Source organism: Salvelinus alpinus, chromosome 2 (genome assembly GCF_045679555.1).
Source record: "Salvelinus alpinus chromosome 2, SLU_Salpinus.1, whole genome shotgun sequence".
NCBI classification, from domain to species: domain Eukaryota; kingdom Metazoa; phylum Chordata; class Actinopteri; order Salmoniformes; family Salmonidae; genus Salvelinus; species Salvelinus alpinus.
Window position 1 is genome coordinate 105,480,031 of NC_092087.1, and position 26,285 is coordinate 105,506,315.

The following is a 26,285-nucleotide window of genomic DNA, read 5'->3' on the forward strand; positions in this document are numbered from 1 at the left end:
TTCTTTTTAAAAATCTTAATTTATCTCATGTTGCTCTTTCTTCCTTCGTGTACACTTATAATTAGTTTCTGCTTTTATGTCTGAAGCAGATTGAATCTGAGAAACGCAGCAGATAATTTCAATAACAGACGTGGGAATTAGGGTAAAGGCTGGATTCCCTTTATTTGTCCGGTATCCTTGGTGGCCTTGTTTGAGAACCATTACTGTTTTCTGTTGAGAAAATGTTGCAGCGGTGGACTTTGCACCCACACCTCTGAAAAGACTGGGATCCTTAAATCCAGTGCTCTGGACAGCTCGGCCACAGTACCCACTGTTAAAATGGACTGCTGGGATCGACGCACAGCCCAGTCCAACTTTCCTTGTTTCCAATCAAGGCTTTGACGTGAACAACCACCGGTAGGAGGTGCGTCTGCCACCGCGAGAGGACAGGACTTGCTGGCTGATTGGTTAAGGCGATGGACTGCACGTGTGAGTTGCAACCCCATCCATTCCACACAACATTGTTATTTTCTTCCTGGCATGGTCCTACATGAACGTAAAAACCCTGAAAAAAAGCAGAACATGTGATAGCTTGCGCAAACAAACTCAATAAAGTTGGCAGTGGTGGGATTTGAACCCACGCCTCCGTAGAGACTGGAGCCTTAATCCAGCGCCTTAGACCGCTCGGCCACACTACCCTGCTTAGCAAAATGTTCACACTTTCCCGTCAGTTACCTAGAGCATCGGCACTCCCTTGTAACTTTGTATTCTTTTTAATTTTCTTCTTTAGATTCTTTATGGATCTCATGTTGCTCTTCCTTCATCGTTTTTGATTTTCTTTTTAAAAATCTTAATTTATCTCATGTTGCTCTTTCTTCCTTCGTGTACACTTATAATTAGTTTCTGCTTTTATGTCTGAAGCAGATTGAATCTGAGAAACGCAGCAGATAATTTCAATAACAGACGTGGGAATTAGGGTAAAGGCTGGATTCCCTTTATTTGTCCGGTATCCTTGGTGGCCTTGTTTGAGAACCATTACTGTTTTCTGGTGAGAAAAAGTTGCAGCGGTGGACTTTGCACCCACACCTCTGATAAGACTGGGATCCTTAAATCCAGTGCTCTGGACAGCTCGGCCACAGTACCCACTGTTAAAATGGACTGCTGGGATCGACGCACAGCCCAGTCCAACTTTCCTTGTTTCCAATCAAGGCTTTGACGTGAACAACCACCGGTAGGAGGTGCGTCTGCCACCGCGAGAGGACAGGACTTGCTGGCTGATTGGTTAAGGCGATGGACTGCACGTGTGAGTTGCAACCCCATCCATTCCACACAACATTGTTATTTTCTTCCTGGCATGGTCCTACATGAACGTAAAAACCCTGAAAAAAAGCAGAACATGTGATAGCTTGCGCAAACAAACTCAATAAAGTTGGCAGTGGTGGGATTTGAACCCACGCCTCCGTAGAGACTGGAGCCTTAATCCAGCGCCTTAGACCGCTCGGCCACACTACCCTGCTTAGCAAAATGTTCACACTTTCCCGTCAGTTACCTAGAGCATCGGCACTCCCTTGTAACTTTGTATTCTTTTTAATTTTCTTCTTTAGATTCTTTATGGATCTCATGTTGCTCTTCCTTCATCGTTTTTGATTTTCTTTTTAAAAATCTTAATTTATCTCATGTTGCTCTTTCTTCCTTCGTGTACACTTATAATTAGTTTCTGCTTTTATGTCTGAAGCAGATTGAATCTGAGAAACGCAGCAGATAATTTCAATAACAGACGTGGGAATTAGGGTAAAGGCTGGATTCCCTTTATTTGTCCGGTATCCTTGGTGGCCTTGTTTGAGAACCATTACTGTTTTCTGTTGAGAAAATGTTGCAGCGGTGGACTTTGCTCCCACACCTCTGAAAAGACTGGGATCCTTAAATCCAGTGCTCTGGACAGCTCAGCCACAGTACCCACTGTTAAAATGGACTGCTGGGATCGACGCACAGCCCAGTCCAACTTTCCTTGTTTCCAATCAAGGCTTTGACGTGAACAACCACCGGTAGGAGGTGCGTCTGCCACCGCGAGAGGACAGGACTTGCTGGCTGATTGGTTAAGGCGATGGACTGCACGTGTGAGTTGCAACCCCATCCATTCCACACAACATTGTTATTTTCTTCCTGGCATGGTCCTACATGAACGTAAAAACCCTGAAAAAAAGCAGAACATGTGATAGCTTGCGCAAACAAACTCAATAAAGTTGGCAGTGGTGGGATTTGAACCCACGCCTCCGTAGAGACTGGAGCCTTAATCCAGCGCCTTAGACCGCTCGGCCACACTACCCTGCTTAGCAAAATGTTCACACTTTCCCGTCAGTTACCTAGAGCATCGGCACTCCCTTGTAACTTTGTCTTCTTTTTAATTTTCTTCTTTAGAATCTTTATGGATCTCATGTTGCTCTTCCTTCATCGTTTTTGATTTTCTTTTAAAAAATCTTAATTTATCTCATGTTGCTCTTTCTTCCTTCGTGTACACTTATAATTAGTTTCTGCTTTTATGTCTGAAGCAGATTGAATCTGAGAAACGCAGCAGATAATTTCAATAACAGACGTGGGAATTAGGGTAAAGGCTGGATTCCCTTTATTTGTCCGGTATCCTTGGTGGCCTTGTTTGAGAACCATTACTGTTTTCTGGTGAGAAAAAGTTGCAGCGGTGGACTTTGCACCCACACCTCTGATAAGACTGGGATCCTTAAATCCAGTGCTCTGGACAGCTCGGCCACAGTACCCACTGTTAAAATGGACTGCTGGGATCGACGCACAGCCCAGTCCAACTTTCCTTGTTTCCAATCAAGGCTTTGACGTGAACAACCACCGGTAGGAGGTGCGTCTGCCACCGCGAGAGGACAGGACTTGCTGGCTGATTGGTTAAGGCGATGGACTGCACGTGTGAGTTGCAACCCCATCCATTCCACACAACATTGTTATTTTCTTCCTGGCATGGTCCTACATGAACGTAAAAACCCTGAAAAAAAGCAGAACATGTGATAGCTTGCGCAAACAAACTCAATAAAGTTGGCAGTGGTGGGATTTGAACCCACGCCTCCGTAGAGACTGGAGCCTTAATCCAGCGCCTTAGACCGCTCGGCCACACTACCCTGCTTAGCAAAATGTTCACACTTTCCCGTCAGTTACCTAGAGCATCGGCACTCCCTTGTAACTTTGTATTCTTTTTAATTTTCTTCTTTAGATTCTTTATGGATCTCATGTTGCTCTTCCTTCATCGTTTTTGATTTTCTTTTTAAAAATCTTAATTTATCTCATGTTGCTCTTTCTTCCTTCGTGTACACTTATAATTAGTTTCTGCTTTTATGTCTGAAGCAGATTGAATCTGAGAAACGCAGCAGATAATTTCAATAACAGACGTGGGAATTAGGGTAAAGGCTGGATTCCCTTTATTTGTCCGGTATCCTTGGTGGCCTTGTTTGAGAACCATTACTGTTTTCTGTTGAGAAAATGTTGCAGCGGTGGACTTTGCTCCCACACCTCTGAAAAGACTGGGATCCTTAAATCCAGTGCTCTGGACAGCTCAGCCACAGTACCCACTGTTAAAATGGACTGCTGGGATCGACGCACAGCCCAGTCCAACTTTCCTTGTTTCCAATCAAGGCTTTGACGTGAACAACCACCGGTAGGAGGTGCGTCTGCCACCGCGAGAGGACAGGACTTGCTGGCTGATTGGTTAAGGCGATGGACTGCACGTGTGAGTTGCAACCCCATCCATTCCACACAACATTGTTATTTTCTTCCTGGCATGGTCCTACATGAACGTAAAAACCCTGAAAAAAAGCAGAACATGTGATAGCTTGCGCAAACAAACTCAATAAAGTTGGCAGTGGTGGGATTTGAACCCACGCCTCCGTAGAGACTGGAGCCTTAATCCAGCGCCTTAGACCGCTCGGCCACACTACCCTGCTTAGCAAAATGTTCACACTTTCCCGTCAGTTACCTAGAGCATCGGCACTCCCTTGTAACTTTGTATTCTTTTTAATTTTCTTCTTTAGATTCTTTATGGATCTCATGTTGCTCTTCCTTCATCGTTTTTGATTTTCTTTTTAAAAATCTTAATTTATCTCATGTTGCTCTTTCTTCCTTCGTGTACACTTATAATTAGTTTCTGCTTTTATGTCTGAAGCAGATTGAATCTGAGAAACGCAGCAGATAATTTCAATAACAGACGTGGGAATTAGGGTAAAGGCTGGATTCCCTTTATTTGTCCGGTATCCTTGGTGGCCTTGTTTGAGAACCATTACTGTTTTCTGGTGAGAAAAAGTTGCAGCGGTGGACTTTGCACCCACACCTCTGATAAGACTGGGATCCTTAAATCCAGTGCTCTGGACAGCTCGGCCACAGTACCCACTGTTAAAATGGACTGCTGGGATCGACGCACAGCCCAGTCCAACTTTCCTTGTTTCCAATCAAGGCTTTGACGTGAACAACCACCGGTAGGAGGTGCGTCTGCCACCGCGAGAGGACAGGACTTGCTGGCTGATTGGTTAAGGCGATGGACTGCACGTGTGAGTTGCAACCCCATCCATTCCACACAACATTGTTATTTTCTTCCTGGCATGGTCCTACATGAACGTAAAAACCCTGAAAAAAAGCAGAACATGTGATAGCTTGCGCAAACAAACTCAATAAAGTTGGCAGTGGTGGGATTTGAACCCACGCCTCCGTAGAGACTGGAGCCTTAATCCAGCGCCTTAGACCGCTCGGCCACACTACCCTGCTTAGCAAAATGTTCACACTTTCCCGTCAGTTACCTAGAGCATCGGCACTCCCTTGTAACTTTGTATTCTTTTTAATTTTCTTCTTTAGATTCTTTATGGATCTCATGTTGCTCTTCCTTCATCGTTTTTGATTTTCTTTTTAAAAATCTTAATTTATCTCATGTTGCTCTTTCTTCCTTCGTGTACACTTATAATTAGTTTCTGCTTTTATGTCTGAAGCAGATTGAATCTGAGAAACGCAGCAGATAATTTCAATAACAGACGTGGGAATTAGGGTAAAGGCTGGATTCCCTTTATTTGTCCGGTATCCTTGGTGGCCTTGTTTGAGAACCATTACTGTTTTCTGTTGAGAAAATGTTGCAGCGGTGGACTTTGCACCCACACCTCTGAAAAGACTGGGATCCTTAAATCCAGTGCTCTGGACAGCTCGGCCACAGTACCCACTGTTAAAATGGACTGCTGGGATCGACGCACAGCCCAGTCCAACTTTCCTTGTTTCCAATCAAGGCTTTGACGTGAACAACCACCGGTAGGAGGTGCGTCTGCCACCGCGAGAGGACAGGACTTGCTGGCTGATTGGTTAAGGCGATGGACTGCACGTGTGAGTTGCAACCCCATCCATTCCACACAACATTGTTATTTTCTTCCTGGCATGGTCCTACATGAACGTAAAAACCCTGAAAAAAAGCAGAACATGTGATAGCTTGCGCAAACAAACTCAATAAAGTTGGCAGTGGTGGGATTTGAACCCACGCCTCCGTAGAGACTGGAGCCTTAATCCAGCGCCTTAGACCGCTCGGCCACACTACCCTGCTTAGCAAAATGTTCACACTTTCCCGTCAGTTACCTAGAGCATCGGCACTCCCTTGTAACTTTGTATTCTTTTTAATTTTCTTCTTTAGATTCTTTATGGATCTCATGTTGCTCTTCCTTCATCGTTTTTGATTTTCTTTTTAAAAATCTTAATTTATCTCATGTTGCTCTTTCTTCCTTCGTGTACACTTATAATTAGTTTCTGCTTTTATGTCTGAAGCAGATTGAATCTGAGAAACGCAGCAGATAATTTCAATAACAGACGTGGGAATTAGGGTAAAGGCTGGATTCCCTTTATTTGTCCGGTATCCTTGGTGGCCTTGTTTGAGAACCATTACTGTTTTCTGGTGAGAAAAAGTTGCAGCGGTGGACTTTGCACCCACACCTCTGATAAGACTGGGATCCTTAAATCCAGTGCTCTGGACAGCTCGGCCACAGTACCCACTGTTAAAATGGACTGCTGGGATCGACGCACAGCCCAGTCCAACTTTCCTTGTTTCCAATCAAGGCTTTGACGTGAACAACCACCGGTAGGAGGTGCGTCTGCCACCGCGAGAGGACAGGACTTGCTGGCTGATTGGTTAAGGCGATGGACTGCACGTGTGAGTTGCAACCCCATCCATTCCAACACAACATTGTTATTTTCTTCCTGGCATGGTCCTACATGAACGTAAAAACCCTGAAAAAAAGCAGAACATGTGATAGCTTGCGCAAACAAACTCAATAAAGTTGGCAGTGGTGGGATTTGAACCCACGCCTCCGTAGAGACTGGAGCCTTAATCCAGCGCCTTAGACCGCTCGGCCACACTACCCTGCTTAGCAAAATGTTCACACTTTCCCGTCAGTTACCTAGAGCATCGGCACTCCCTTGTAACTTTGTCTTCTTTTTAATTTTCTTCTTTAGATTCTTTATGGATCTCATGTTGCTCTTCCTTCATCGTTTTTGATTTTCTTTTTAAAAATCTTAATTTATCTCATGTTGCTCTTTCTTGCTTCGTGTACACTTATAATTAGTTTCTGCTTTTATGTCTGAAGCAGATTGAATCTGAGAAACGCAGCAGATAATTTCAATAACAGACGTGGGAATTAGGGTAAAGGCTGGATTCCCTTTATTTGTCCGGTATCCTTGGTGGCCTTGTTTGAGAACCATTACTGTTTTCTGGTGAGAAAAAGTTGCAGCGGTGGACTTTGCACCCACACCTCTGAAAAGACTGGGATCCTTAAATCCAGTGCTCTGGACAGCTCGGCCACAGTACCCACTGTTAAAATGGACTGCTGGGATCGACGCACAGCCCAGTCCAACTTTCCTTGTTTCCAATCAAGGCTTTGACGTGAACAACCACCGGTAGGAGGTGCGTCTGCCACCGCGAGAGGACAGGACTTGCTGGCTGATTGGTTAAGGCGATGGACTGCACGTGTGAGTTGCAACCCCATCCATTCCACACAACATTGTTATTTTCTTCCTGGCATGGTCCTACATGAACGTAAAAACCCTGAAAAAAAGCAGAACATGTGATAGCTTGCGCAAACAAACTCAATAAAGTTGGCAGTGGTGGGATTTGAACCCACGCCTCCGTAGAGACTGGAGCCTTAATCCAGCGCCTTAGACCGCTCGGCCACACTACCCTGCTTAGCAAAATGTTCACACTTTCCCGTCAGTTACCTAGAGCATCGGCACTCCCTTGTAACTTTGTATTCTTTTTAATTTTCTTCTTTAGATTCTTTATGGATCTCATGTTGCTCTTCCTTCATCGTTTTTGATTTTCTTTTTAAAAATCTTAATTTATCTCATGTTGCTCTTTCTTCCTTCGTGTACACTTATAATTAGTTTCTGCTTTTATGTCTGAAGCAGATTGAATCTGAGAAACGCAGCAGATAATTTCAATAACAGACGTGGGAATTAGGGTAAAGGCTGGATTCCCTTTATTTGTCCGGTATCCTTGGTGGCCTTGTTTGAGAACCATTACTGTTTTCTGTTGAGAAAAAGTTGCAGCGGTGGACTTTGCACCCACACCTCTGAAAAGACTGGGATCCTTAAATCCAGTGCTCTGGACAGCTCGGCCACAGTACCCACTGTTAAAATGGACTGCTGGGATCGACGCACAGCCCAGTCCAACTTTCCTTGTTTCCAATCAAGGCTTTGACGTGAACAACCACCGGTAGGAGGTGCGTCTGCCACCGCGAGAGGACAGGACTTGCTGGCTGATTGGTTAAGGCGATGGACTGCACGTGTGAGTTGCAACCCCATCCATTCCACACAACATTGTTATTTTCTTCCTGGCATGGTCCTACATGAACGTAAAAACCCTGAAAAAAAGCAGAACATGTGATAGCTTGCGCAAACAAACTCAATAAAGTTGGCAGTGGTGGGATTTGAACCCACGCCTCCGTAGAGACTGGAGCCTTAATCCAGCGCCTTAGACCGCTCGGCCACACTACCCTGCTTAGCAAAATGTTCACACTTTCCCGTCAGTTACCTAGAGCATCGGCACTCCCTTGTAACTTTGTATTCTTTTTAATTTTCTTCTTTAGATTCTTTATGGATCTCATGTTGCTCTTCCTTCATCGTTTTTGATTTTCTTTTTAAAAATCTTAATTTATCTCATGTTGCTCTTTCTTCCTTCGTGTACACTTATAATTAGTTTCTGCTTTTATGTCTGAAGCAGATTGAATCTGAGAAACGCAGCAGATAATTTCAATAACAGACGTGGGAATTAGGGTAAAGGCTGGATTCCCTTTATTTGTCCGGTATCCTTGGTGGCCTTGTTTGAGAACCATTACTGTTTTCTGGTGAGAAAAAGTTGCAGCGGTGGACTTTGCACCCACACCTCTGTAAGACTGGGATCCTTAAATCCAGTGCTCTGGACAGCTCGGCCACAGTACCCACTGTTAAAATGGACTGCTGGGATCGACGCACAGCCCAGTCCAACTTTCCTTGTTTCCAATCAAGGCTTTGACGTGAACAACCACCGGTAGGAGGTGCGTCTGCCACCGCGAGAGGACAGGACTTGCTGGCTGATTGGTTAAGGCGATGGACTGCACGTGTGAGTTGCAACCCCATCCATTCCACACAACATTGTTATTTTCTTCCTGGTATGGTCCTACATGAACGTAAAAACCCTGAAAAAAAGCAGAACATGTGATAGCTTGCGCAAACAAACTCAATAAAGTTGGCAGTGGTGGGATTTGAACCCACGCCTCCGTAGAGACTGGAGCCTTAATCCAGCGCCTTAGACCGCTCGGCCACACTACCCTGCTTAGCAAAATGTTCACACTTTCCCGTCAGTTACCTAGAGCATCGGCACTCCCTTGTAACTTTGTCTTCTTTTTAATTTTCTTCTTTAGATTCTTTATGGATCTCATGTTGCTCTTCCTTCATCGTTTTTGATTTTCTTTTTAAAAATCTTAATTTATCTCATGTTGCTCTTTCTTCCTTCGTGTACACTTATAATTAGTTTCTGCTTTTATGTCTGAAGCAGATTGAATCTGAGAAACGCAGCAGATAATTTCAATAACAGACGTGGGAATTAGGGTAAAGGCTGGATTCCCTTTATTTGTCCGGTATCCTTGGTGGCCTTGTTTGAGAACCATTACTGTTTTCTGTTGAGAAAAAGATGCAGCGGTGGACTTTGCACCCACACCTCTGAAAAGACTGGGATCCTTAAATCCAGTGCTCTGGACAGCTCGGCCACAGTACCCACTGTTAAAATGGACTGCTGGGATCGACGCACAGCCCAGTCCAACTTTCCTTGTTTCCAATCAAGGCTTTGACGTGAACAACCACCGGTAGGAGGTGCGTCTGCCACCGCGAGAGGACAGGACTTGCTGGCTGATTGGTTAAGGCGATGGACTGCACGTGTGAGTTGCAACCCCATCCATTCCACACAACATTGTTATTTTCTTCCTGGCATGGTCCTACATGAACGTAAAAACCCTGAAAAAAAGCAGAACATGTGATAGCTTGCGCAAACAAACTCAATAAAGTTGGCAGTGGTGGGATTTGAACCCACGCCTCCGTAGAGACTGGAGCCTTAATCCAGCGCCTTAGACCGCTCGGCCACACTACCCTGCTTAGCAAAATGTTCACACTTTCCCGTCAGTTACCTAGAGCATCGGCACTCCCTTGTAACTTTGTATTCTTTTTAATTTTCTTCTTTAGATTCTTTATGGATCTCATGTTGCTCTTCCTTCATCGTTTTTGATTTTCTTTTTAAAAATCTTAATTTATCTCATGTTGCTCTTTCTTCCTTCGTGTACACTTATAATTAGTTTCTGCTTTTATGTCTGAAGCAGATTGAATCTGAGAAACGCAGCAGATAATTTCAATAACAGACGTGGGAATTAGGGTAAAGGCTGGATTCCCTTTATTTGTCCGGTATCCTTGGTGGCCTTGTTTGAGAACCATTACTGTTTTCTGGTGAGAAAAAGTTGCAGCGGTGGACTTTGCACCCACACCTCTGATAAGACTGGGATCCTTAAATCCAGTGCTCTGGACAGCTCGGCCACAGTACCCACTGTTAAAATGGACTGCTGGGATCGACGCACAGCCCAGTCCAACTTTCCTTGTTTCCAATCAAGGCTTTGACGTGAACAACCACCGGTAGGAGGTGCGTCTGCCACCGCGAGAGGACAGGACTTGCTGGCTGATTGGTTAAGGCGATGGACTGCACGTGTGAGTTGCAACCCCATCCATTCCAACACAACATTGTTATTTTCTTCCTGGCATGGTCCTACATGAACGTAAAAACCCTGAAAAAAAGCAGAACATGTGATAGCTTGCGCAAACAAACTCAATAAAGTTGGCAGTGGTGGGATTTGAACCCACGCCTCCGTAGAGACTGGAGCCTTAATCCAGCGCCTTAGACCGCTCAGCCACACTACCCTGCTTAGCAAAATGTTCACACTTTCCCGTCAGTTACCTAGAGCATCGGCACTCCCTTGTAACTTTGTATTCTTTTTAATTTTCTTCTTTAGATTCTTTATGGATCTCATGTTGCTCTTCCTTCATCGTTTTTGATTTTCTTTTAAAAATCTTAATTTATCTCATGTTGCTCTTTCTTCTTTCGTGTACACTTATAATTAGTTTCTGCTTTTATGTCTGAAGCAGATTGAATCTGAGAAACGCAGCAGATAATTTCAATAACAGACGTGGGAATTAGGGTAAAGGCTGGATTCCCTTTATTTGTCCGGTATCCTTGGTGGCCTTGTTTGAGAACCATTACTGTTTTCTGGTGAGAAAAAGTTGCAGCGGTGGACTTTGCACCCACACCTCTGTAAGACTGGGATCCTTAAATCCAGTGCTCTGGACAGCTCGGCCACAGTACCCACTGTTAAAATGGACTGCTGGGATCGACGCACAGCCCAGTCCAACTTTCCTTGTTTCCAATCAAGGCTTTGACGTGAACAACCACCGGTAGGAGGTGCGTCTGCCACCGCGAGAGGACAGGACTTGCTGGCTGATTGGTTAAGGCGATGGACTGCACGTGTGAGTTGCAACCCCATCCATTCCACACAACATTGTTATTTTCTTCCTGGTATGGTCCTACATGAACGTAAAAACCCTGAAAAAAAGCAGAACATGTGATAGCTTGCGCAAACAAACTCAATAAAGTTGGCAGTGGTGGGATTTGAACCCACGCCTCCGTAGAGACTGGAGCCTTAATCCAGCGCCTTAGACCGCTCAGCCACACTACCCTGCTTAGCAAAATGTTCACACTTTCCCGTCAGTTACCTAGAGCATCGGCACTCCCTTGTAACTTTGTATTCTTTTTAATTTTCTTCTTTAGATTCTTTATGGATCTCATGTTGCTCTTCCTTCATCGTTTTTGATTTTCTTTTAAAAATCTTAATTTATCTCATGTTGCTCTTTCTTCTTTCTTGTACACTTATAATTAGTTTCTGCTTTTATGTCTGAAGCAGATTGAATCTGAGAAACGCAGCAGATAATTTCAATAACAGACGTGGGAATTAGGGTAAAGGCTGGATTCCCTTTATTTGTCCGGTATCCTTGGTGGCCTTGTTTGAGAACCATTACTGTTTTCTGGTGAGAAAAAGTTGCAGCGGTGGACTTTGCACCCACACCTCTGTAAGACTGGGATCCTTAAATCCAGTGCTCTGGACAGCTCGGCCACAGTACCCACTGTTAAAATGGACTGCTGGGATCGACGCACAGCCCAGTCCAACTTTCCTTGTTTCCAATCAAGGCTTTGACGTGAACAACCACCGGTAGGAGGTGCGTCTGCCACCGCGAGAGGACAGGACTTGCTGGCTGATTGGTTAAGGCGATGGACTGCACGTGTGAGTTGCAACCCCATCCATTCCAACACAACATTGTTATTTTCTTCCTGGCATGGTCCTACATGAACATAAAAACCCTGAAAAAAAGCAGAACATGTGATAGCTTGCGCAAACAAACTCAATAAAGTTGGCAGTGGTGGGATTTGAACCCACGCCTCCGTAGAGACTGGAGCCTTAATCCAGCGCCTTAGACCGCTCGGCCACACTACCCTGCTTAGCAAAATGTTCACACTTTCCCGTCAGTTACCTAGAGCATCGGCACTCCCTTGTAACTTTGTATTCTTTTTAATTTTCTTCTTTAGATTCTTTATGGATCTCATGTTGCTCTTCCTTCATCGTTTTTGATTTTCTTTTTAAAAATCTTAATTTATCTCATGTTGCTCTTTCTTGCTTCGTGTACACTTATAAATAGTTTCTGCTTTTATGTCTGAAGCAGATTGAATCTGAGAAACGCAGCAGATAATTTCAATAACAGACGTGGGAATTAGGGTAAAGGCTGGATTCCCTTTATTTGTCCGGTATCCTTGGTGGCCTTGTTTGAGAACCATTACTGTTTTCTGTTGAGAAAAAGATGCAGCGGTGGACTTTGCACCCACACCTCTGAAAAGACTGGGATCCTTAAATCCAGTGCTCTGGACAGCTCGGCCACAGTACCCACTGTTAAAATGGACTGCTGGGATCGACGCACAGCCCAGTCCAACTTTCCTTGTTTCCAATCAAGGCTTTGACGTGAACAACCACCGGTAGGAGGTGCGTCTGCCACCGCGAGAGGACAGGACTTGCTGGCTGATTGGTTAAGGCGATGGACTGCACGTGTGAGTTGCAACCCCATCCATTCCACACAACATTGTTATTTTCTTCCTGGCATGGTCCTACATGAACGTAAAAACCCTGAAAAAAAGCAGAACATGTGATAGCTTGCGCAAACAAACTCAATAAAGTTGGCAGTGGTGGGATTTGAACCCACGCCTCCGTAGAGACTGGAGCCTTAATCCAGCGCCTTAGACCGCTCGGCCACACTACCCTGCTTAGCAAAATGTTCACACTTTCCCGTCAGTTACCTAGAGCATCGGCACTCCCTTGTAACTTTGTATTCTTTTTAATTTTCTTCTTTAGATTCTTTATGGATCTCATGTTGCTCTTCCTTCATCGTTTTTGATTTTCTTTTTAAAAATCTTAATTTATCTCATGTTGCTCTTTCTTCCTTCGTGTACACTTATAATTAGTTTCTGCTTTTATGTCTGAAGCAGATTGAATCTGAGAAACGCAGCAGATAATTTCAATAACAGACGTGGGAATTAGGGTAAAGGCTGGATTCCCTTTATTTGTCCGGTATCCTTGGTGGCCTTGTTTGAGAACCATTACTGTTTTCTGGTGAGAAAAAGTTGCAGCGGTGGACTTTGCACCCACACCTCTGTAAGACTGGGATCCTTAAATCCAGTGCTCTGGACAGCTCGGCCACAGTACCCACTGTTAAAATGGACTGCTGGGATCGACGCACAGCCCAGTCCAACTTTCCTTGTTTCCAATCAAGGCTTTGACGTGAACAACCACCGGTAGGAGGTGCGTCTGCCACCGCGAGAGGACAGGACTTGCTGGCTGATTGGTTAAGGCGATGGACTGCACGTGTGAGTTGCAACCCCATCCATTCCAACACAACATTGTTATTTTCTTCCTGGCATGGTCCTACATGAACGTAAAAACCCTGAAAAAAAGCAGAACATGTGATAGCTTGCGCAAACAAACTCAATAAAGTTGGCAGTGGTGGGATTTGAACCCACGCCTCCGTAGAGACTGGAGCCTTAATCCAGCGCCTTAGACCGCTCGGCCACACTACCCTGCTTAGCAAAATGTTCACACTTTCCCGTCAGTTACCTAGAGCATCGGCACTCCCTTGTAACTTTGTATTCTTTTTAATTTTCTTCTTTAGATTCTTTATGGATCTCATGTTGCTCTTCCTTCATCGTTTTTGATTTTCTTTTTAAAAATCTTAATTTATCTCATGTTGCTCTTTCTTCCTTCGTGTACACTTATAATTAGTTTCTGCTTTTATGTCTGAAGCAGATTGAATCTGAGAAACGCAGCAGATAATTTCAATAACAGACGTGGGAATTAGGGTAAAGGCTGGATTCCCTTTATTTGTCCGGTATCCTTGGTGGCCTTGTTTGAGAACCATTACTGTTTTCTGGTGAGAAAAAGTTGCAGCGGTGGACTTTGCACCCACACCTCTGATAAGACTGGGATCCTTAAATCCAGTGCTCTGGACAGCTCGGCCACAGTACCCACTGTTAAAATGGACTGCTGGGATCGACGCACAGCCCAGTCCAACTTTCCTTGTTTCCAATCAAGGCTTTGACGTGAACAACCACCGGTAGGAGGTGCGTCTGCCACCGCGAGAGGACAGGACTTGCTGGCTGATTGGTTAAGGCGATGGACTGCACGTGTGAGTTGCAACCCCATCCATTCCACACAACATTGTTATTTTCTTCCTGGCATGGTCCTACATGAACGTAAAAACCCTGAAAAAAAGCAGAACATGTGATAGCTTGCGCAAACAAACTCAATAAAGTTGGCAGTGGTGGGATTTGAACCCACGCCTCCGTAGAGACTGGAGCCTTAATCCAGCGCCTTAGACCGCTCGGCCACACTACCCTGCTTAGCAAAATGTTCACACTTTCCCGTCAGTTACCTAGAGCATCGGCACTCCCTTGTAACTTTGTATTCTTTTTAATTTTCTTCTTTAGATTCTTTATGGATCTCATGTTGCTCTTCCTTCATCGTTTTTGATTTTCTTTTTAAAAATCTTAATTTATCTCATGTTGCTCTTTCTTCCTTCGTGTACACTTATAATTAGTTTCTGCTTTTATGTCTGAAGCAGATTGAATCTGAGAAACGCAGCAGATAATTTCAATAACAGACGTGGGAATTAGGGTAAAGGCTGGATTCCCTTTATTTGTCCGGTATCCTTGGTGGCCTTGTTTGAGAACCATTACTGTTTTCTGGTGAGAAAAAGTTGCAGCGGTGGACTTTGCACCCACACCTCTGTAAGACTGGGATCCTTAAATCCAGTGCTCTGGACAGCTCGGCCACAGTACCCACTGTTAAAATGGACTGCTGGGATCGACGCACAGCCCAGTCCAACTTTCCTTGTTTCCAATCAAGGCTTTGACGTGAACAACCACCGGTAGGAGGTGCGTCTGCCACCGCGAGAGGACAGGACTTGCTGGCTGATTGGTTAAGGCGATGGACTGCACGTGTGAGTTGCAACCCCATCCATTCCACACAACATTGTTATTTTCTTCCTGGCATGGTCCTACATGAACGTAAAAACCCTGAAAAAAAGCAGAACATGTGATAGCTTGCGCAAACAAACTCAATAAAGTTGGCAGTGGTGGGATTTGAACCCACGCCTCCGTAGAGACTGGAGCCTTAATCCAGCGCCTTAGACCGCTCGGCCACACTACCCTGCTTAGCAAAATGTTCACACTTTCCCGTCAGTTACCTAGAGCATCGGCACTCCCTTGTAACTTTGTATTCTTTTTAATTTTCTTCTTTAGATTCTTTATGGATCTCATGTTGCTCTTCCTTCATCGTTTTTGATTTTCTTTGTAAAAATCTTAATTTATCTCATGTTGCTCTTTCTTCCTTCGTGTACACTTATAATTAGTTTCTGCTTTTATGTCTGAAGCAGATTGAATCTGAGAAACGCAGCAGATAATTTCAATAACAGACGTGGGAATTAGGGTAAAGGCTGGATTCCCTTTATTTGTCCGGTATCCTTGGTGGCCTTGTTTGAGAACCATTACTGTTTTCTGGTGAGAAAATGTTGCAGCGGTGGACTTTGCACCCACACCTCTGTAAGACTGGGATCTTTAAATCCAGTGCTCTGGACAGCTCGGCCACAGTACCCACTGTTAAAATGGACTGCTGGGATCGACGCACAGCCCAGTCCAACTTTCCTTGTTTCCAATCAAGGCTTTGACGTGAACAACCACCGGTAGGAGGTGCGTCTGCCACCGCGAGAGGACAGGACTTGCTGGCTGATTGGTTAAGGCGATGGACTGCACGTGTGAGTTGCAACCCCATCCATTCCACACAACATTGTTATTTTCTTCCTGGCATGGTCCTACATGAACGTAAAAACCCTGAAAAAAAGCAGAACATGTGATAGCTTGCGCAAACAAACTCAATAAAGTTGGCAGTGGTGGGATTTGAACCCACGCCTCCGTAGAGACTGGAGCCTTAATCCAGCGCCTTAGACCGCTCGGCCACACTGCCCTGCTTAGCAAAATGTTCACACTTTCCCGTCAGTTACCTAGAGCATCGGCACTCCCTTGTAACTTTGTATTCTTTTTAATTTTCTTCTTTAGATTCTTTATGGATCTCATGTTGCTCTTCCTTCATCGTTTTTGATTTTCTTTTTAAAAATCTTAATTTATCTCATGTTGCTCTTTCTTCCTTCGTGTACACTTATAATTAGTTTCTGCTTTTATGTCTGAAGCAGATTGAATCTGAGAAACGCAGCAGATAATTTCAATAACAGACGTGGGAATTAGGGTAAAGGCTGGATTCCCTTTATTTGTCCGGTATCCTTGGTGGCCTTGTTTGAGAACCATTACTGTTTTCTGGTGAGAAAAAGTTGCAGCGGTGGACTTTGCACCCACACCTCTGTAAGACTGGGATCCTTAAATCCAGTGCTCTGGACAGCTCGGCCACAGTACCCACTGTTAAAATGGACTGCTGGGATCGACGCACAGCCCAGTCCAACTTTCCTTGTTTCCAATCAAGGCTTTGACGTGAACAACCACCGGTAGGAGGTGCGTCTGCCATCGCGAGAGGACAGGACTTGCTGGCTGATTGGTTAAGGCGATGGACTGCACGTGTGAGTTGCAACCCCATCCATTCCACACAACATTGTTATTTTCTTCCTGGTATGGTCCTACATGAACGTAAAAACCCTGAAAAAAAGCAGAACATGTGATAGCTTGCACAAACAAACTCAATAAAGATGGCAGTGGTGGGATTTGAACCCACGCCTCCGTAGAGACTGGAGCCTTAATCCAGCGCCTTAGACCGCTCGGCAACACTACCCTGCTTTAGCAAAATATTCACACTTTCCCGTCAGTTACCTAGAGCATCGGCACTCCCTTGTAACTTTGTCTTCTTTTTAATTTTCTTCTTTAGATTCTTTATGGATCTCATGTTGCTCTTCCTTCATCGTTTTTGATTTTCTTTTTAAAAATCTTAATTTATCTCATGTTGCTCTTTCTTCCTTCGTGTACACTTATAATTAGTTTCTGCTTTTATGTCTGAAGCAGATTGAATCTGAGAAACGCAGCAGATAATTTCAATAACAGACGTGGGAATTAGGGTAAAGGCTGGATTCCCTTTATTTGTCCGGTATCCTTGGTGGCCTTGTTTGAGAACCATTACTGTTTTCTGGTGAGAAAAAGTTGCAGCGGTGGACTTTGCACCCACACCTCTGATAAGACTGGGATCCTTAAATCCAGTGCTCTGGACAGCTCGGCCACAGTACCCACTGTTAAAATGGACTGCTGGGATCGACGCACAGCCCAGTCCAACTTTCCTTGTTTCCAATCAAGGCTTTGACGTGAACAACCACCGGTAGGAGGTGCGTCTGCCACCGCGAGAGGACAGGACTTGGTGGCTGATTGGTTAAGGCGATGGACTGCACGTGTGAGTTGCAACCCCATCCATTCCACACAACATTGTTATTTTCTTCCTGGCATGGTCCTACATGAACGTAAAAACCCTGAAAAAAAGCAGAACATGTGATAGCTTGCGCAAACAAACTCAATAAAGATGGCAGTGGTGGGATTTGAACCCACGCCTCCGTAGAGACTGGAGCCTTAATCCAGCGCCTTAGACCGCTCGGCCACACTACCCTGCTTTAGCAAAATGTTCACACTTTCCCGTCAGTTACCTAGAGCATCGGCACTCCCTTGTAACTTTGTCTTCTTTTTAATTTTCTTCTTTAAAATCTTTATGGATCTCATGTTGCTCTTCCTTCATTGTTTTTGATTTTCTTTTTAAAAATCTTAATTTATCTCATGTTGCTCTTTCTTCCTTCGTGTACACTTACAATTAGTTTCTGCTTTTATGTCTGAAGCAGATCTAATCTGAAAAACGCAGCAGATAATTTCAATAACAGACGTGGGAATTAGGGTAAAGGCTGGATTCCCTTTATTTGTCCAGTGTCCTTGGTGGCCTTGTTGAGAACCATTACAGTTTTCTGTTGAGAAAAAGTTGCAGCGGTGGACTTTGCACCCACACCTCTGAAAATACTGGATCCTTAAATCCAGTGCTCTGTACAGCTAGGCCACAGTACCCACTGTTAAAATGGACTGCTGGGATCGACGCACGGCCCAGTCCAACTTTCCTTGTTTCCAATCAGGTCTTTGACATAAACAACCACCGGTAGGAGGTGCGTCTGCCACCGCGAGAGCACAGGACTTGGTGGCTGATTGGTTAAGGACGATGGACTTCACGCGTGAGTTGCAACCTCATCCGTGCTACACAACATTTGTTATTTTCTTCCTTGCATGGTCCTACATGAACGTAAAAACCCTGGAAAAAAGCAGAACATGTGATAACTTTCGCAAACAAACTCAACAAAGATGGCAGTGGTGGGATTTGAACCCACGCCTCCGTAGAGACTGGAGCCTTAATCCAGCGCCTTAGACCGCTCGGCCACACTACCCTGCTTTAGCAAAATGTCCACACTTTCCCGTCAGTTACCTAGAGCATCGGCACTCCCTTGTAACTTTGTCTTCTTTTTAATTGTCTTCTTTAAAATCTTTATGGATCTCATGTTGCTCTTCCTTCATTGTTTTTTGATTTTCTTTTTAAAAATCTTAATTTATCTCATGTTGCTCTTTCTTCCTTCGTGTACACTTATAATTAGTTTCTGCTTTTATGTCTGAAGCAGATTGAATCTGAAAAACGCAGCAGATAATTTCAATAACAGACGTGGGAATTGGGGTAAAGGCTGGATTCCCTTTATTTGTCCTTGCGCAAATAAACTCAATAAAGATGGCAGTGGTGGGATTTGAACCCACGCCTCCGTAGAGACTGGAGCCTTAATCCAGCGCCTTAGACCGCTCGGCCACACTAGCTTGCTTTAGCAAAATGTTCACACTTTCCCATCAGTTACCTAGAGCATCGGCACTCCCTTGTAACTTTGTCTTCTTTTTAATTTTCTTCTTTAAAATCTTTATGGATCTCATGTTGCTCTTCCTTCATCGTTTTTGATTTTCTTTTTAAAAATCTTAATTTATCTCATGTTGCTCTTTCTTCCTTCGTGTACACTTACAATTAGTTTCTGCTTTTATGTCTGAAGCAGATTGAATCTGAAAAACGCAGCAGATAATTTCAATAACAGACGTGGGAATTGGGGTAAAGGCTGGATTCCCTTTATTTGTCCGGTGTCCTTGGTGGCCTTGTTTGAGAACCATTACTGTTTTCTGTTGAGAAAAAGTTGCAGCGGTGGACTTTGCACCCACACCTCTGAAAAGACTGGGATCCTTAAATCCAGTGCTCTGGACAGCTCGGCCACAGTACCCACTGTTAAAATGGACTGCTGGGATCGATGCACGGCCCAGTCCAACTTTCCTTGTTTCCAATGAAGGCTTTGACATAAACAACCACCGGTAGGAGGTGCGTCTGCCACCGCGAGAGGACAGGACTTGGTGGCTGATTGGTTAAGGACGATGGACTTCACGCGTGAGTTGCAACCTCATCCGTGCTACACAACATTTGTTATTTTCTTCCTTGCATGGTCCTACATGAACGTAAAAACCCTGGAAAAAAGCAGAACATGTGATAACTTTCGCAAACAAACTCAACAAAGATGGCAGTGGTGGGATTTGAACCCACGCCTCCGTAGAGACTGGAGCCTTAATCCAGCGCCTTAGTCCGCTCGGCCACACTACCTTGCTTTAGTAAAATGTTCACACTTTCCCATCAGTTACCTAGAGCATCGGCTCTCCCTTGTAACTTTGTCTTCTTTTTAATTGTCTTCTTTAAAATCTTTATGGATCTCATGTTGCTCTTCCTTCATCGTTTTTGATTTTCTTTTAAAAAATCTTAATTTATCTCATGTTGCTCTTTCTTCCTTCGTGTACACTTATAATTAGTTTCTGCTTTTATGTCTGAAGCAGATTGAATCTGAAAAACGCTGCAGATAATTTCAATAACAGACGTGGGAATTGGGGTTAAGGCTGGATTCCCTTTATTTGTCCTTGCGCAAACAAACTCAATAAAGATGGCAGTGGTGGGATTTGAACCCACGCCTCCGTAGAGACTGGAGCCTTAATCCAGAGCCTTAGACCGCTCGGCCACACTACCCTGCTTTAGCAAAACAGTCACACTTTCCCGTCAGTAACCTAGAGCATCGGCACTCCCTTGTAACTTTGTCTTCTTTTTAATTTTCTTCTTTAAAATCTTTATTGATCTCATGTTGCTCTTCCTTCATCGTTTTGATTTTCTTTTTAAAAATCTTAATTTATCTCATGATGCTCTTTCTTCCTTCGTGTACACTTATAATTAGTTTCTGCTTTTATGTCTGAAGCAGATTGAATCTGAAAAACGCAGGAGAAAATTCAATAACAGATGTGGGAATTGGGGTAAAGGCTGGATTCCCTTTATTTGTCCTTGCGAAAACAAACTCAATAAAGATGGCAGTGGTGGGATTTGAACCCACGCCTCCGTAGAGACTGGAGCCTTAATCCAGCGCCTTAGTCCGCTCGGCCACACTACCTTGCTTTAGCAAAATGTTCACACTTTCCCATCAGTTACCTAGAGCATCGGCACTCCCTTGTAACTTTGTCTTCTTTTTAATTGTCTTCTTTAAAATCTTTATGGATCTCATGTTGCTCTTCCTTCATTGTTTTTTTATTTTCTTTTTAAAAATCTTAATTTATCTCATGTTGCTCTTTCTTCGTGTACACTTATAATTAGTTTCTGCTTTTATGTCTGAAGCAGATTGAATCTGAAAAACGCAGCAGATAATTTCAATAACAGACGTGGGAATTGGGGTTAAGGCTGGATTCCCTTTATTTGTCCTTGCGCAAACAAACTCAATAAAGATGGCAGTGGTGGGATTTGAACCCACGCCTCCGTAGAGACTGGAGCCTTAATCCAGCGCCTTAGACCGCTCGGCCACACTACCCTGCTTTAGCAAAATGTCCACACTTTCCCGTCAGTTACCTAGAGCATCGGCACTCCCTTGTAACTTTGTCTTCTTTTTAATTTTCTTCTTTAAAATCTTTATGGATCTCATGTTGCTCTTCCTTCATCGTTTTTGATTTTCTTTTAAAAAATCTTAATTTATCTCATGATGCTCTTTCTTCCTTCGTGTACACTTATAATTAGTTTCTGCTTTTATGTCTGAAGCAGATTGAATCTGAAAAACTCAGCAGATAATTTCAATAACAGACGTGGGAATTGGGGTAAAGGCTGGATTCCCTTTATTTGTCCGGTGTCCTTGGTGGCCTTGTTGAGAACCATTACAGTTTTCTGTTGAGAAAAAGTTGCAGCGGTGGGCTTTGCACCCACACCTCTGAAAAGACTGGATCCTTAAATCCAGTGCTCTGGACAGCTCGGCCACAGTACCCACTGTTAAAATGGACTGCTGGGATCGACGCACGGCCCAGTCCAACTTTCCTTGTTTCCAATCAAGGCTTTGACATAAACAACCACCGGTAGGAGGTGCGTCTGCCACCGCGAGAGCACAGGACTTGGTGGCTGATTGGTTAAGGCGATGGACTGCATGCGTGAGTTGCAACCCCATCCGAGCCACACAACATTTGTTATTTTCTTCCTTGCATGGTCCTACATGAACGTAAAAACCCTGAAAAAAAGCAGAACATGTGATAGCTTGCGCAAACAAACTCAATAAAGATGGCAGTGGTGGGATTTGAACCCACGCCTCCGTAGAGACTGGAGCCTTAATCCAGCGCCTTAGACCGCTCGGCCACACTACCCTGCTTTAGCAAAATGTTCACACTTTCCCGTCAGTTACCTAGAGCATCGGCACTCCCTTGTAACTTTGTCTTCTTTTTAATTTTCTTCTTTAAAATCTTTATGGATCTCATGTTGCTCTTCCTTCATTGTTTTTGATTTTCTTTTTAAAAATCTTAATTTATCTCATGTTGCTCTTTCTTCCTTCGTGTACACTTACAATTAGTTTCTGCTTTTATGTCTGAAGCAGATCTAATCTGAAAAACGCAGCAGATAATTTCAATAACAGACGTGGGAATTAGGGTAAAGGCTGGATTCCCTTTATTTGTCCAGTGTCCTTGGTGGCCTTGTTGAGAACCATTACAGTTTTCTGTTGAGAAAAAGTTGCAGCGGTGGACTTTGCACCCACACCTCTGAAAATACTGGATCCTTAAATCCAGTGCTCTGGACAGCTAGGCCACAGTACCCACTGTTAAAATGGACTGCTGGGATCGACGCACGGCCCAGTCCAACTTTCCTTGTTTCCAATCAGGTCTTTGACATAAACAACCACCGGTAGGAGGTGCGTCTGCCACCGCGAGAGCACAGGACTTGGTGGCTGATTGGTTAAGGACGATGGACTTCACGCGTGAGTTGCAACCTCATCCGTGCTACACAACATTTGTTATTTTCTTCCTTGCATGGTCCTACATGAACGTAAAAACCCTGGAAAAAAGCAGAACATGTGATAACTTTCGCAAACAAACCCAACAAAGATGGCAGTGGTGGGATTTGAACCCACGCCTCCGTAGAGACTGGAGCCTTAATCCAGCGCCTTAGACCGCTCGGCCACACTAGCTTGCTTTAGCAAAATGTTCACACTTTCCCATCAGTTACCTAGAGCATCGGCACTCCCCTTGTAACTTTGTCTTCTTTTTAATTGTCTTCTTTAAAATCTTTATGGATCTCATGTTGCTCTTCCTTCATCGTTTTTGATTTTCTTTAAAAAAATCTTAATTTATCTCATGTTGCTCTTTCTTCCTTCGTGTACACTTATAATTAGTTTCTGCTTTTATGTCTGAAGCAGATTGAATCTGAAAAACGCTGCAGATAATTTCAATAACAGACGTGGGAATTGGGGTTAAGGCTGGATTCCCTTTATTTGTCCTTGCGCAAACAAACTCAATAAAGATGGCAGTGGTGGGATTTGAACTCAAGCCTCCGTAGAGACTGGAGCCTTAATCCAGCGCCTTAGACCGCTCGGCCACACTACCCTGCTTTAGCAAAACAGTCACACTTTCCCGTCAGTAACCTAGAGCATCGGCACTCCCTTGTAACTTTGTCTTCTTTTTAATTTTCTTCTTTAAAATCTTTATTGATCTCATGTTGCTCTTCCTTCATCGTTTTGATTTTCTTTTTAAAAATCTTAATTTATCTCATGATGCTCTTTCTTCCTTCGTGTACACTTATAATTAGTTTCTGCTTTTATGTCTGAAGCAGATTGAATCTGAAAAACGCAGGAGAAAATTCAATAACAGATGTGGGAATTGGGGTAAAGGCTGGATTCCCTTTATTTGTCCTTGCGAAAACAAACTCAATAAAGATGGCAGTGGTGGGATTTGAACCCACGCCTCCGTAGAGACTGGAGCCTTAATCCAGCGCCTTAGTCCGCTCGGCCACACTACCTTGCTTTAGCAAAATGTTCACACTTTCCCATCAGTTACCTAGAGCATCGGCTCTCCCTTGTAACTTTGTCTTCTTTTTAATTGTCTTCTTTAAAATCTTTATGGATCTCATGTTGCTCTTCCTTCATCGTTTTTGATTTTCTTTTAAAAAATCTTAATTTATCTCATGTTGCTCTTTCTTCCTTCGTGTACACTTATAATTAGTTTCTGCTTTTATGTCTGAAGCAGATTGAATCTGAAAAACGCAGCAGATAATTTCAATAACAGACGTGGGAATTGGGGTTAAGGCTGGATTCCCTTTATTTGTCCTTGCGCTTACAAACTCAAAAAAGATGTCAGTGGTGGGATTTGAACCCACGCCTCTGTAGAGACTGGAGCCTTAATCCAGCGCCTTAGACCGCTCGGCCACACTACCCTGCTTTAGCAAAATTGTCACACTTTCCCGTCAGTTACCTAGAGCATCGGCACTCCCTTGTAACTTTGTCTTCTTTTTAATTTTCTTCTTTAAAATCTTTATGGATCTCATGTTGCTCTTCCTTCATCGTTTTGATTTTCTTTTTAAAAATCTTAATTTATCTCATGATGCTCTTTCTTCCTTCGTGTACACTTATAATTAGTTTCTGCTTTTATGTCTGAAGCAGATTGAATCTGAAAAACGCAGGAGAAAATTCAATAACAGATGTGGGAATTGGGGTAAAGGCTGGATTCCCTTTATTTGTCCTTGCGAAAACAAACTCAATAAAGATGGCAGTGGTGGGATTTGAACCCACGCCTCCGTAGAGACTGGAGCCTTAATCCAGCGCCTTAGTCCGCTCGGCCACACTACCTTGCTTTAGCAAAATGTTCACACTTTCCCATCAGTTACCTAGAGCATCGGCACTCCCTTGTAACTTTGTCTTCTTTTTAATTGTCTTCTTTAAAATCTTTATGGATCTCATGTTGCTCTTCCTTCATCGTTTTTGATTTTCTTTTAAAAAATCTTAATTTATCTCATGATGCTCTTTCTTCCTTCGTGTACACTTATAATTAGTTTCTGCTTTTATGTCTGAAGCAGATTGAATCTGAAAAACGCAGCAGATAATTTCAATAACAGACGTGGGAATTGGGGTTAAGGCTGGATTCCCTTTATTTGTCCTTGCGCAAACAAACTCAAAAAAGATGGCAGTGGTGGGATTTGAACCCACGCCTCTGTAGAGACTGGAGCCTTAATCCAGCGCCTTAGACCGCTCGGCCACACTAACCTGCTTTAGCAAAATTGTCACACTTTCCCGTCAGTTACCTAGAGCATCGGCACTCCCTTGTAACTTTGTCTTCTTTTTAATTGTCTTTTTTAAAATCTTTATGGATCTCATGTTGCTCTTCCTTCATCGTTTTGATTTTCTTTTTAAAAATCTTAATTTATCTCATGATGCTCTTTCTTCCTTCGTGTACACTTATAATTTGTTTCTGCTTTTATGTCTGAAGCAGATTGAATCTGAAAAACGCAGGAGAAAAAGTCAATAACAGACGTGGGAATTGGGGTAAAGCCTGGATTCCCTTTATCTGTCCTTGCGCAAACAAACTCAGTAAAGATGGCAGTGGTGGGATTTGAACCCACGCCTCCGTAGAGACTGGAGCCTTAATCCAGCGCCTTAGACCGCTCGGCCACACTACCCTGCTTTAGCAAAATGTCCACACTTTCCCGTCAGTTACCTAGAGCATCGGCACTCCCTTGTAACTTTGTCTTTTTTTTCATTTTCTTCTTTAAAATCTTTATGGATCTCATGTTGCTCTTCCTTCGTTCATCTTTTTTGATTATATTTTTTAATATAAGAAATTATTTATATATGATACTTAAGTATATTTAAAAACAAATACTTTTAGTCTTTTACTCAAGTGGTATTTTAATAGTTAACTTTCAATTTTAATTGAGTCATTTTCTATTAAGGTATCTTTACTTTTACTCAAGTATGACAATTGGGTACTTTTTCCACTACTGTTTAACATTGAGCTCAAATTTTTTTACTACATAAACCTCTTGACTCTGTAATTGGCAGTGTAGAAATCGCCATAACCCATGTGTAACCTACAATATTGTACTGTATTACATTTTAGTCACACTTAAAGTTAATATACCATCCACAATGTTTGAATTTGTTTGGTGACAACAATGTTACAGACAATAAACATTGTAGGCTTTAACATGGAGCACAACATTACAGCCAGATAAATACATTAGCTATATTATAGCAAGTAGGATATTTAATTGATTTATGTTTGAAATTGTGGAAACATTTGTATACCCATAATGCAACACACTTTGAAGGCGTTGATGTTAGTCAATGTCTTGACAAAAGTGATCCGTTCGAACGCGCCCACTGATAACTAACACAAGATGTATCATTGCTGTTGTTTCTAATGGCAGCTAATGATGCACAGTGGAACAGAACAAAGGAGGTGGGCAGAGCCAAGCACGAACTAGTGAGATTCTATTGGCGTGTTTTAGCACGTATTTGCATATTTCCATTAGGAAACGCCTACTCTGTGAATTGCGCTTGCAATAACTCAATTCGCCTTGCACTCTTTTACAATGCAATATTTTTTAAATAATTTAGAAAGGGTCAACTCTACAAAATTTAGTGTACTCTGTTCTTAACAGATTTAATTTTTTGGGAACAGAAAACTGTATTTGAGATCGAATTTTTCATAGAAGAGATAATTAGCAAAATGTCGGCCAAGTTTCGTCAAGCGCCATCTTCTCCCACTTCCAGGACTTCCTCTAATCACCATATTTGGTGGT

The 26,285-nt window shown here is 43.3% G+C and overlaps 35 non-coding genes across 35 annotated transcripts; all 35 read right to left on the reverse strand.

Moving 5' to 3' along the window:
* Positions 1 to 595: 595 nt before the first annotated feature.
* On the reverse strand, positions 596 to 677 carry trnal-aag (transfer RNA leucine (anticodon AAG)). The gene has a single exon. It is a non-coding gene; the product is annotated as a tRNA-Leu (tRNA).
* Positions 678 to 1,409: 732 nt separating this feature from the next.
* On the reverse strand, positions 1,410 to 1,491 carry trnal-aag (transfer RNA leucine (anticodon AAG)). Its single transcript has one exon. It is a non-coding gene; the product is annotated as a tRNA-Leu (tRNA).
* A 732-nt stretch (positions 1,492 to 2,223) lies between these two features.
* trnal-aag (transfer RNA leucine (anticodon AAG)) lies at positions 2,224 to 2,305 on the reverse strand. The gene has a single exon. It is a non-coding gene; the product is annotated as a tRNA-Leu (tRNA).
* A 732-nt stretch (positions 2,306 to 3,037) lies between these two features.
* Positions 3,038 to 3,119, reverse strand: trnal-aag (transfer RNA leucine (anticodon AAG)). Its single transcript has one exon. It is a non-coding gene; the product is annotated as a tRNA-Leu (tRNA).
* Positions 3,120 to 3,851: 732 nt separating this feature from the next.
* Positions 3,852 to 3,933, reverse strand: trnal-aag (transfer RNA leucine (anticodon AAG)). Its single transcript has one exon. It is a non-coding gene; the product is annotated as a tRNA-Leu (tRNA).
* A 732-nt stretch (positions 3,934 to 4,665) lies between these two features.
* trnal-aag (transfer RNA leucine (anticodon AAG)) lies at positions 4,666 to 4,747 on the reverse strand. The gene has a single exon. It is a non-coding gene; the product is annotated as a tRNA-Leu (tRNA).
* A 732-nt stretch (positions 4,748 to 5,479) lies between these two features.
* Positions 5,480 to 5,561, reverse strand: trnal-aag (transfer RNA leucine (anticodon AAG)). Its single transcript has one exon. It is a non-coding gene; the product is annotated as a tRNA-Leu (tRNA).
* Positions 5,562 to 6,294: 733 nt separating this feature from the next.
* On the reverse strand, positions 6,295 to 6,376 carry trnal-aag (transfer RNA leucine (anticodon AAG)). Its single transcript has one exon. It is a non-coding gene; the product is annotated as a tRNA-Leu (tRNA).
* Positions 6,377 to 7,108: 732 nt separating this feature from the next.
* trnal-aag (transfer RNA leucine (anticodon AAG)) lies at positions 7,109 to 7,190 on the reverse strand. The gene has a single exon. It is a non-coding gene; the product is annotated as a tRNA-Leu (tRNA).
* A 732-nt stretch (positions 7,191 to 7,922) lies between these two features.
* trnal-aag (transfer RNA leucine (anticodon AAG)) lies at positions 7,923 to 8,004 on the reverse strand. Its single transcript has one exon. It is a non-coding gene; the product is annotated as a tRNA-Leu (tRNA).
* A 731-nt stretch (positions 8,005 to 8,735) lies between these two features.
* Positions 8,736 to 8,817, reverse strand: trnal-aag (transfer RNA leucine (anticodon AAG)). Its single transcript has one exon. It is a non-coding gene; the product is annotated as a tRNA-Leu (tRNA).
* Positions 8,818 to 9,549: 732 nt separating this feature from the next.
* trnal-aag (transfer RNA leucine (anticodon AAG)) lies at positions 9,550 to 9,631 on the reverse strand. The gene has a single exon. It is a non-coding gene; the product is annotated as a tRNA-Leu (tRNA).
* A 733-nt stretch (positions 9,632 to 10,364) lies between these two features.
* On the reverse strand, positions 10,365 to 10,446 carry trnal-aag (transfer RNA leucine (anticodon AAG)). Its single transcript has one exon. It is a non-coding gene; the product is annotated as a tRNA-Leu (tRNA).
* A 730-nt stretch (positions 10,447 to 11,176) lies between these two features.
* On the reverse strand, positions 11,177 to 11,258 carry trnal-aag (transfer RNA leucine (anticodon AAG)). The gene has a single exon. It is a non-coding gene; the product is annotated as a tRNA-Leu (tRNA).
* Positions 11,259 to 11,989: 731 nt separating this feature from the next.
* Positions 11,990 to 12,071, reverse strand: trnal-aag (transfer RNA leucine (anticodon AAG)). The gene has a single exon. It is a non-coding gene; the product is annotated as a tRNA-Leu (tRNA).
* Positions 12,072 to 12,803: 732 nt separating this feature from the next.
* trnal-aag (transfer RNA leucine (anticodon AAG)) lies at positions 12,804 to 12,885 on the reverse strand. The gene has a single exon. It is a non-coding gene; the product is annotated as a tRNA-Leu (tRNA).
* A 732-nt stretch (positions 12,886 to 13,617) lies between these two features.
* trnal-aag (transfer RNA leucine (anticodon AAG)) lies at positions 13,618 to 13,699 on the reverse strand. The gene has a single exon. It is a non-coding gene; the product is annotated as a tRNA-Leu (tRNA).
* A 732-nt stretch (positions 13,700 to 14,431) lies between these two features.
* On the reverse strand, positions 14,432 to 14,513 carry trnal-aag (transfer RNA leucine (anticodon AAG)). The gene has a single exon. It is a non-coding gene; the product is annotated as a tRNA-Leu (tRNA).
* Positions 14,514 to 15,244: 731 nt separating this feature from the next.
* Positions 15,245 to 15,326, reverse strand: trnal-aag (transfer RNA leucine (anticodon AAG)). The gene has a single exon. It is a non-coding gene; the product is annotated as a tRNA-Leu (tRNA).
* Positions 15,327 to 16,057: 731 nt separating this feature from the next.
* trnal-aag (transfer RNA leucine (anticodon AAG)) lies at positions 16,058 to 16,139 on the reverse strand. Its single transcript has one exon. It is a non-coding gene; the product is annotated as a tRNA-Leu (tRNA).
* Positions 16,140 to 16,870: 731 nt separating this feature from the next.
* trnal-aag (transfer RNA leucine (anticodon AAG)) lies at positions 16,871 to 16,952 on the reverse strand. The gene has a single exon. It is a non-coding gene; the product is annotated as a tRNA-Leu (tRNA).
* A 733-nt stretch (positions 16,953 to 17,685) lies between these two features.
* On the reverse strand, positions 17,686 to 17,767 carry trnal-aag (transfer RNA leucine (anticodon AAG)). Its single transcript has one exon. It is a non-coding gene; the product is annotated as a tRNA-Leu (tRNA).
* A 733-nt stretch (positions 17,768 to 18,500) lies between these two features.
* Positions 18,501 to 18,582, reverse strand: trnal-aag (transfer RNA leucine (anticodon AAG)). The gene has a single exon. It is a non-coding gene; the product is annotated as a tRNA-Leu (tRNA).
* Positions 18,583 to 18,915: 333 nt separating this feature from the next.
* On the reverse strand, positions 18,916 to 18,997 carry trnal-aag (transfer RNA leucine (anticodon AAG)). Its single transcript has one exon. It is a non-coding gene; the product is annotated as a tRNA-Leu (tRNA).
* Positions 18,998 to 19,732: 735 nt separating this feature from the next.
* Positions 19,733 to 19,814, reverse strand: trnal-aag (transfer RNA leucine (anticodon AAG)). Its single transcript has one exon. It is a non-coding gene; the product is annotated as a tRNA-Leu (tRNA).
* Positions 19,815 to 20,146: 332 nt separating this feature from the next.
* On the reverse strand, positions 20,147 to 20,228 carry trnal-aag (transfer RNA leucine (anticodon AAG)). The gene has a single exon. It is a non-coding gene; the product is annotated as a tRNA-Leu (tRNA).
* A 330-nt stretch (positions 20,229 to 20,558) lies between these two features.
* trnal-aag (transfer RNA leucine (anticodon AAG)) lies at positions 20,559 to 20,640 on the reverse strand. The gene has a single exon. It is a non-coding gene; the product is annotated as a tRNA-Leu (tRNA).
* Positions 20,641 to 20,969: 329 nt separating this feature from the next.
* On the reverse strand, positions 20,970 to 21,051 carry trnal-aag (transfer RNA leucine (anticodon AAG)). Its single transcript has one exon. It is a non-coding gene; the product is annotated as a tRNA-Leu (tRNA).
* A 732-nt stretch (positions 21,052 to 21,783) lies between these two features.
* On the reverse strand, positions 21,784 to 21,865 carry trnal-aag (transfer RNA leucine (anticodon AAG)). The gene has a single exon. It is a non-coding gene; the product is annotated as a tRNA-Leu (tRNA).
* Positions 21,866 to 22,598: 733 nt separating this feature from the next.
* On the reverse strand, positions 22,599 to 22,680 carry trnal-aag (transfer RNA leucine (anticodon AAG)). The gene has a single exon. It is a non-coding gene; the product is annotated as a tRNA-Leu (tRNA).
* A 745-nt stretch (positions 22,681 to 23,425) lies between these two features.
* trnal-aag (transfer RNA leucine (anticodon AAG)) lies at positions 23,426 to 23,507 on the reverse strand. Its single transcript has one exon. It is a non-coding gene; the product is annotated as a tRNA-Leu (tRNA).
* A 332-nt stretch (positions 23,508 to 23,839) lies between these two features.
* trnal-aag (transfer RNA leucine (anticodon AAG)) lies at positions 23,840 to 23,921 on the reverse strand. Its single transcript has one exon. It is a non-coding gene; the product is annotated as a tRNA-Leu (tRNA).
* Positions 23,922 to 24,251: 330 nt separating this feature from the next.
* trnal-aag (transfer RNA leucine (anticodon AAG)) lies at positions 24,252 to 24,333 on the reverse strand. Its single transcript has one exon. It is a non-coding gene; the product is annotated as a tRNA-Leu (tRNA).
* Positions 24,334 to 24,665: 332 nt separating this feature from the next.
* On the reverse strand, positions 24,666 to 24,748 carry trnal-aag (transfer RNA leucine (anticodon AAG)). Its single transcript has one exon. It is a non-coding gene; the product is annotated as a tRNA-Leu (tRNA).
* A 330-nt stretch (positions 24,749 to 25,078) lies between these two features.
* On the reverse strand, positions 25,079 to 25,160 carry trnal-aag (transfer RNA leucine (anticodon AAG)). Its single transcript has one exon. It is a non-coding gene; the product is annotated as a tRNA-Leu (tRNA).
* Between the last annotated feature and the right edge of the window lie 1,125 nt (positions 25,161 to 26,285).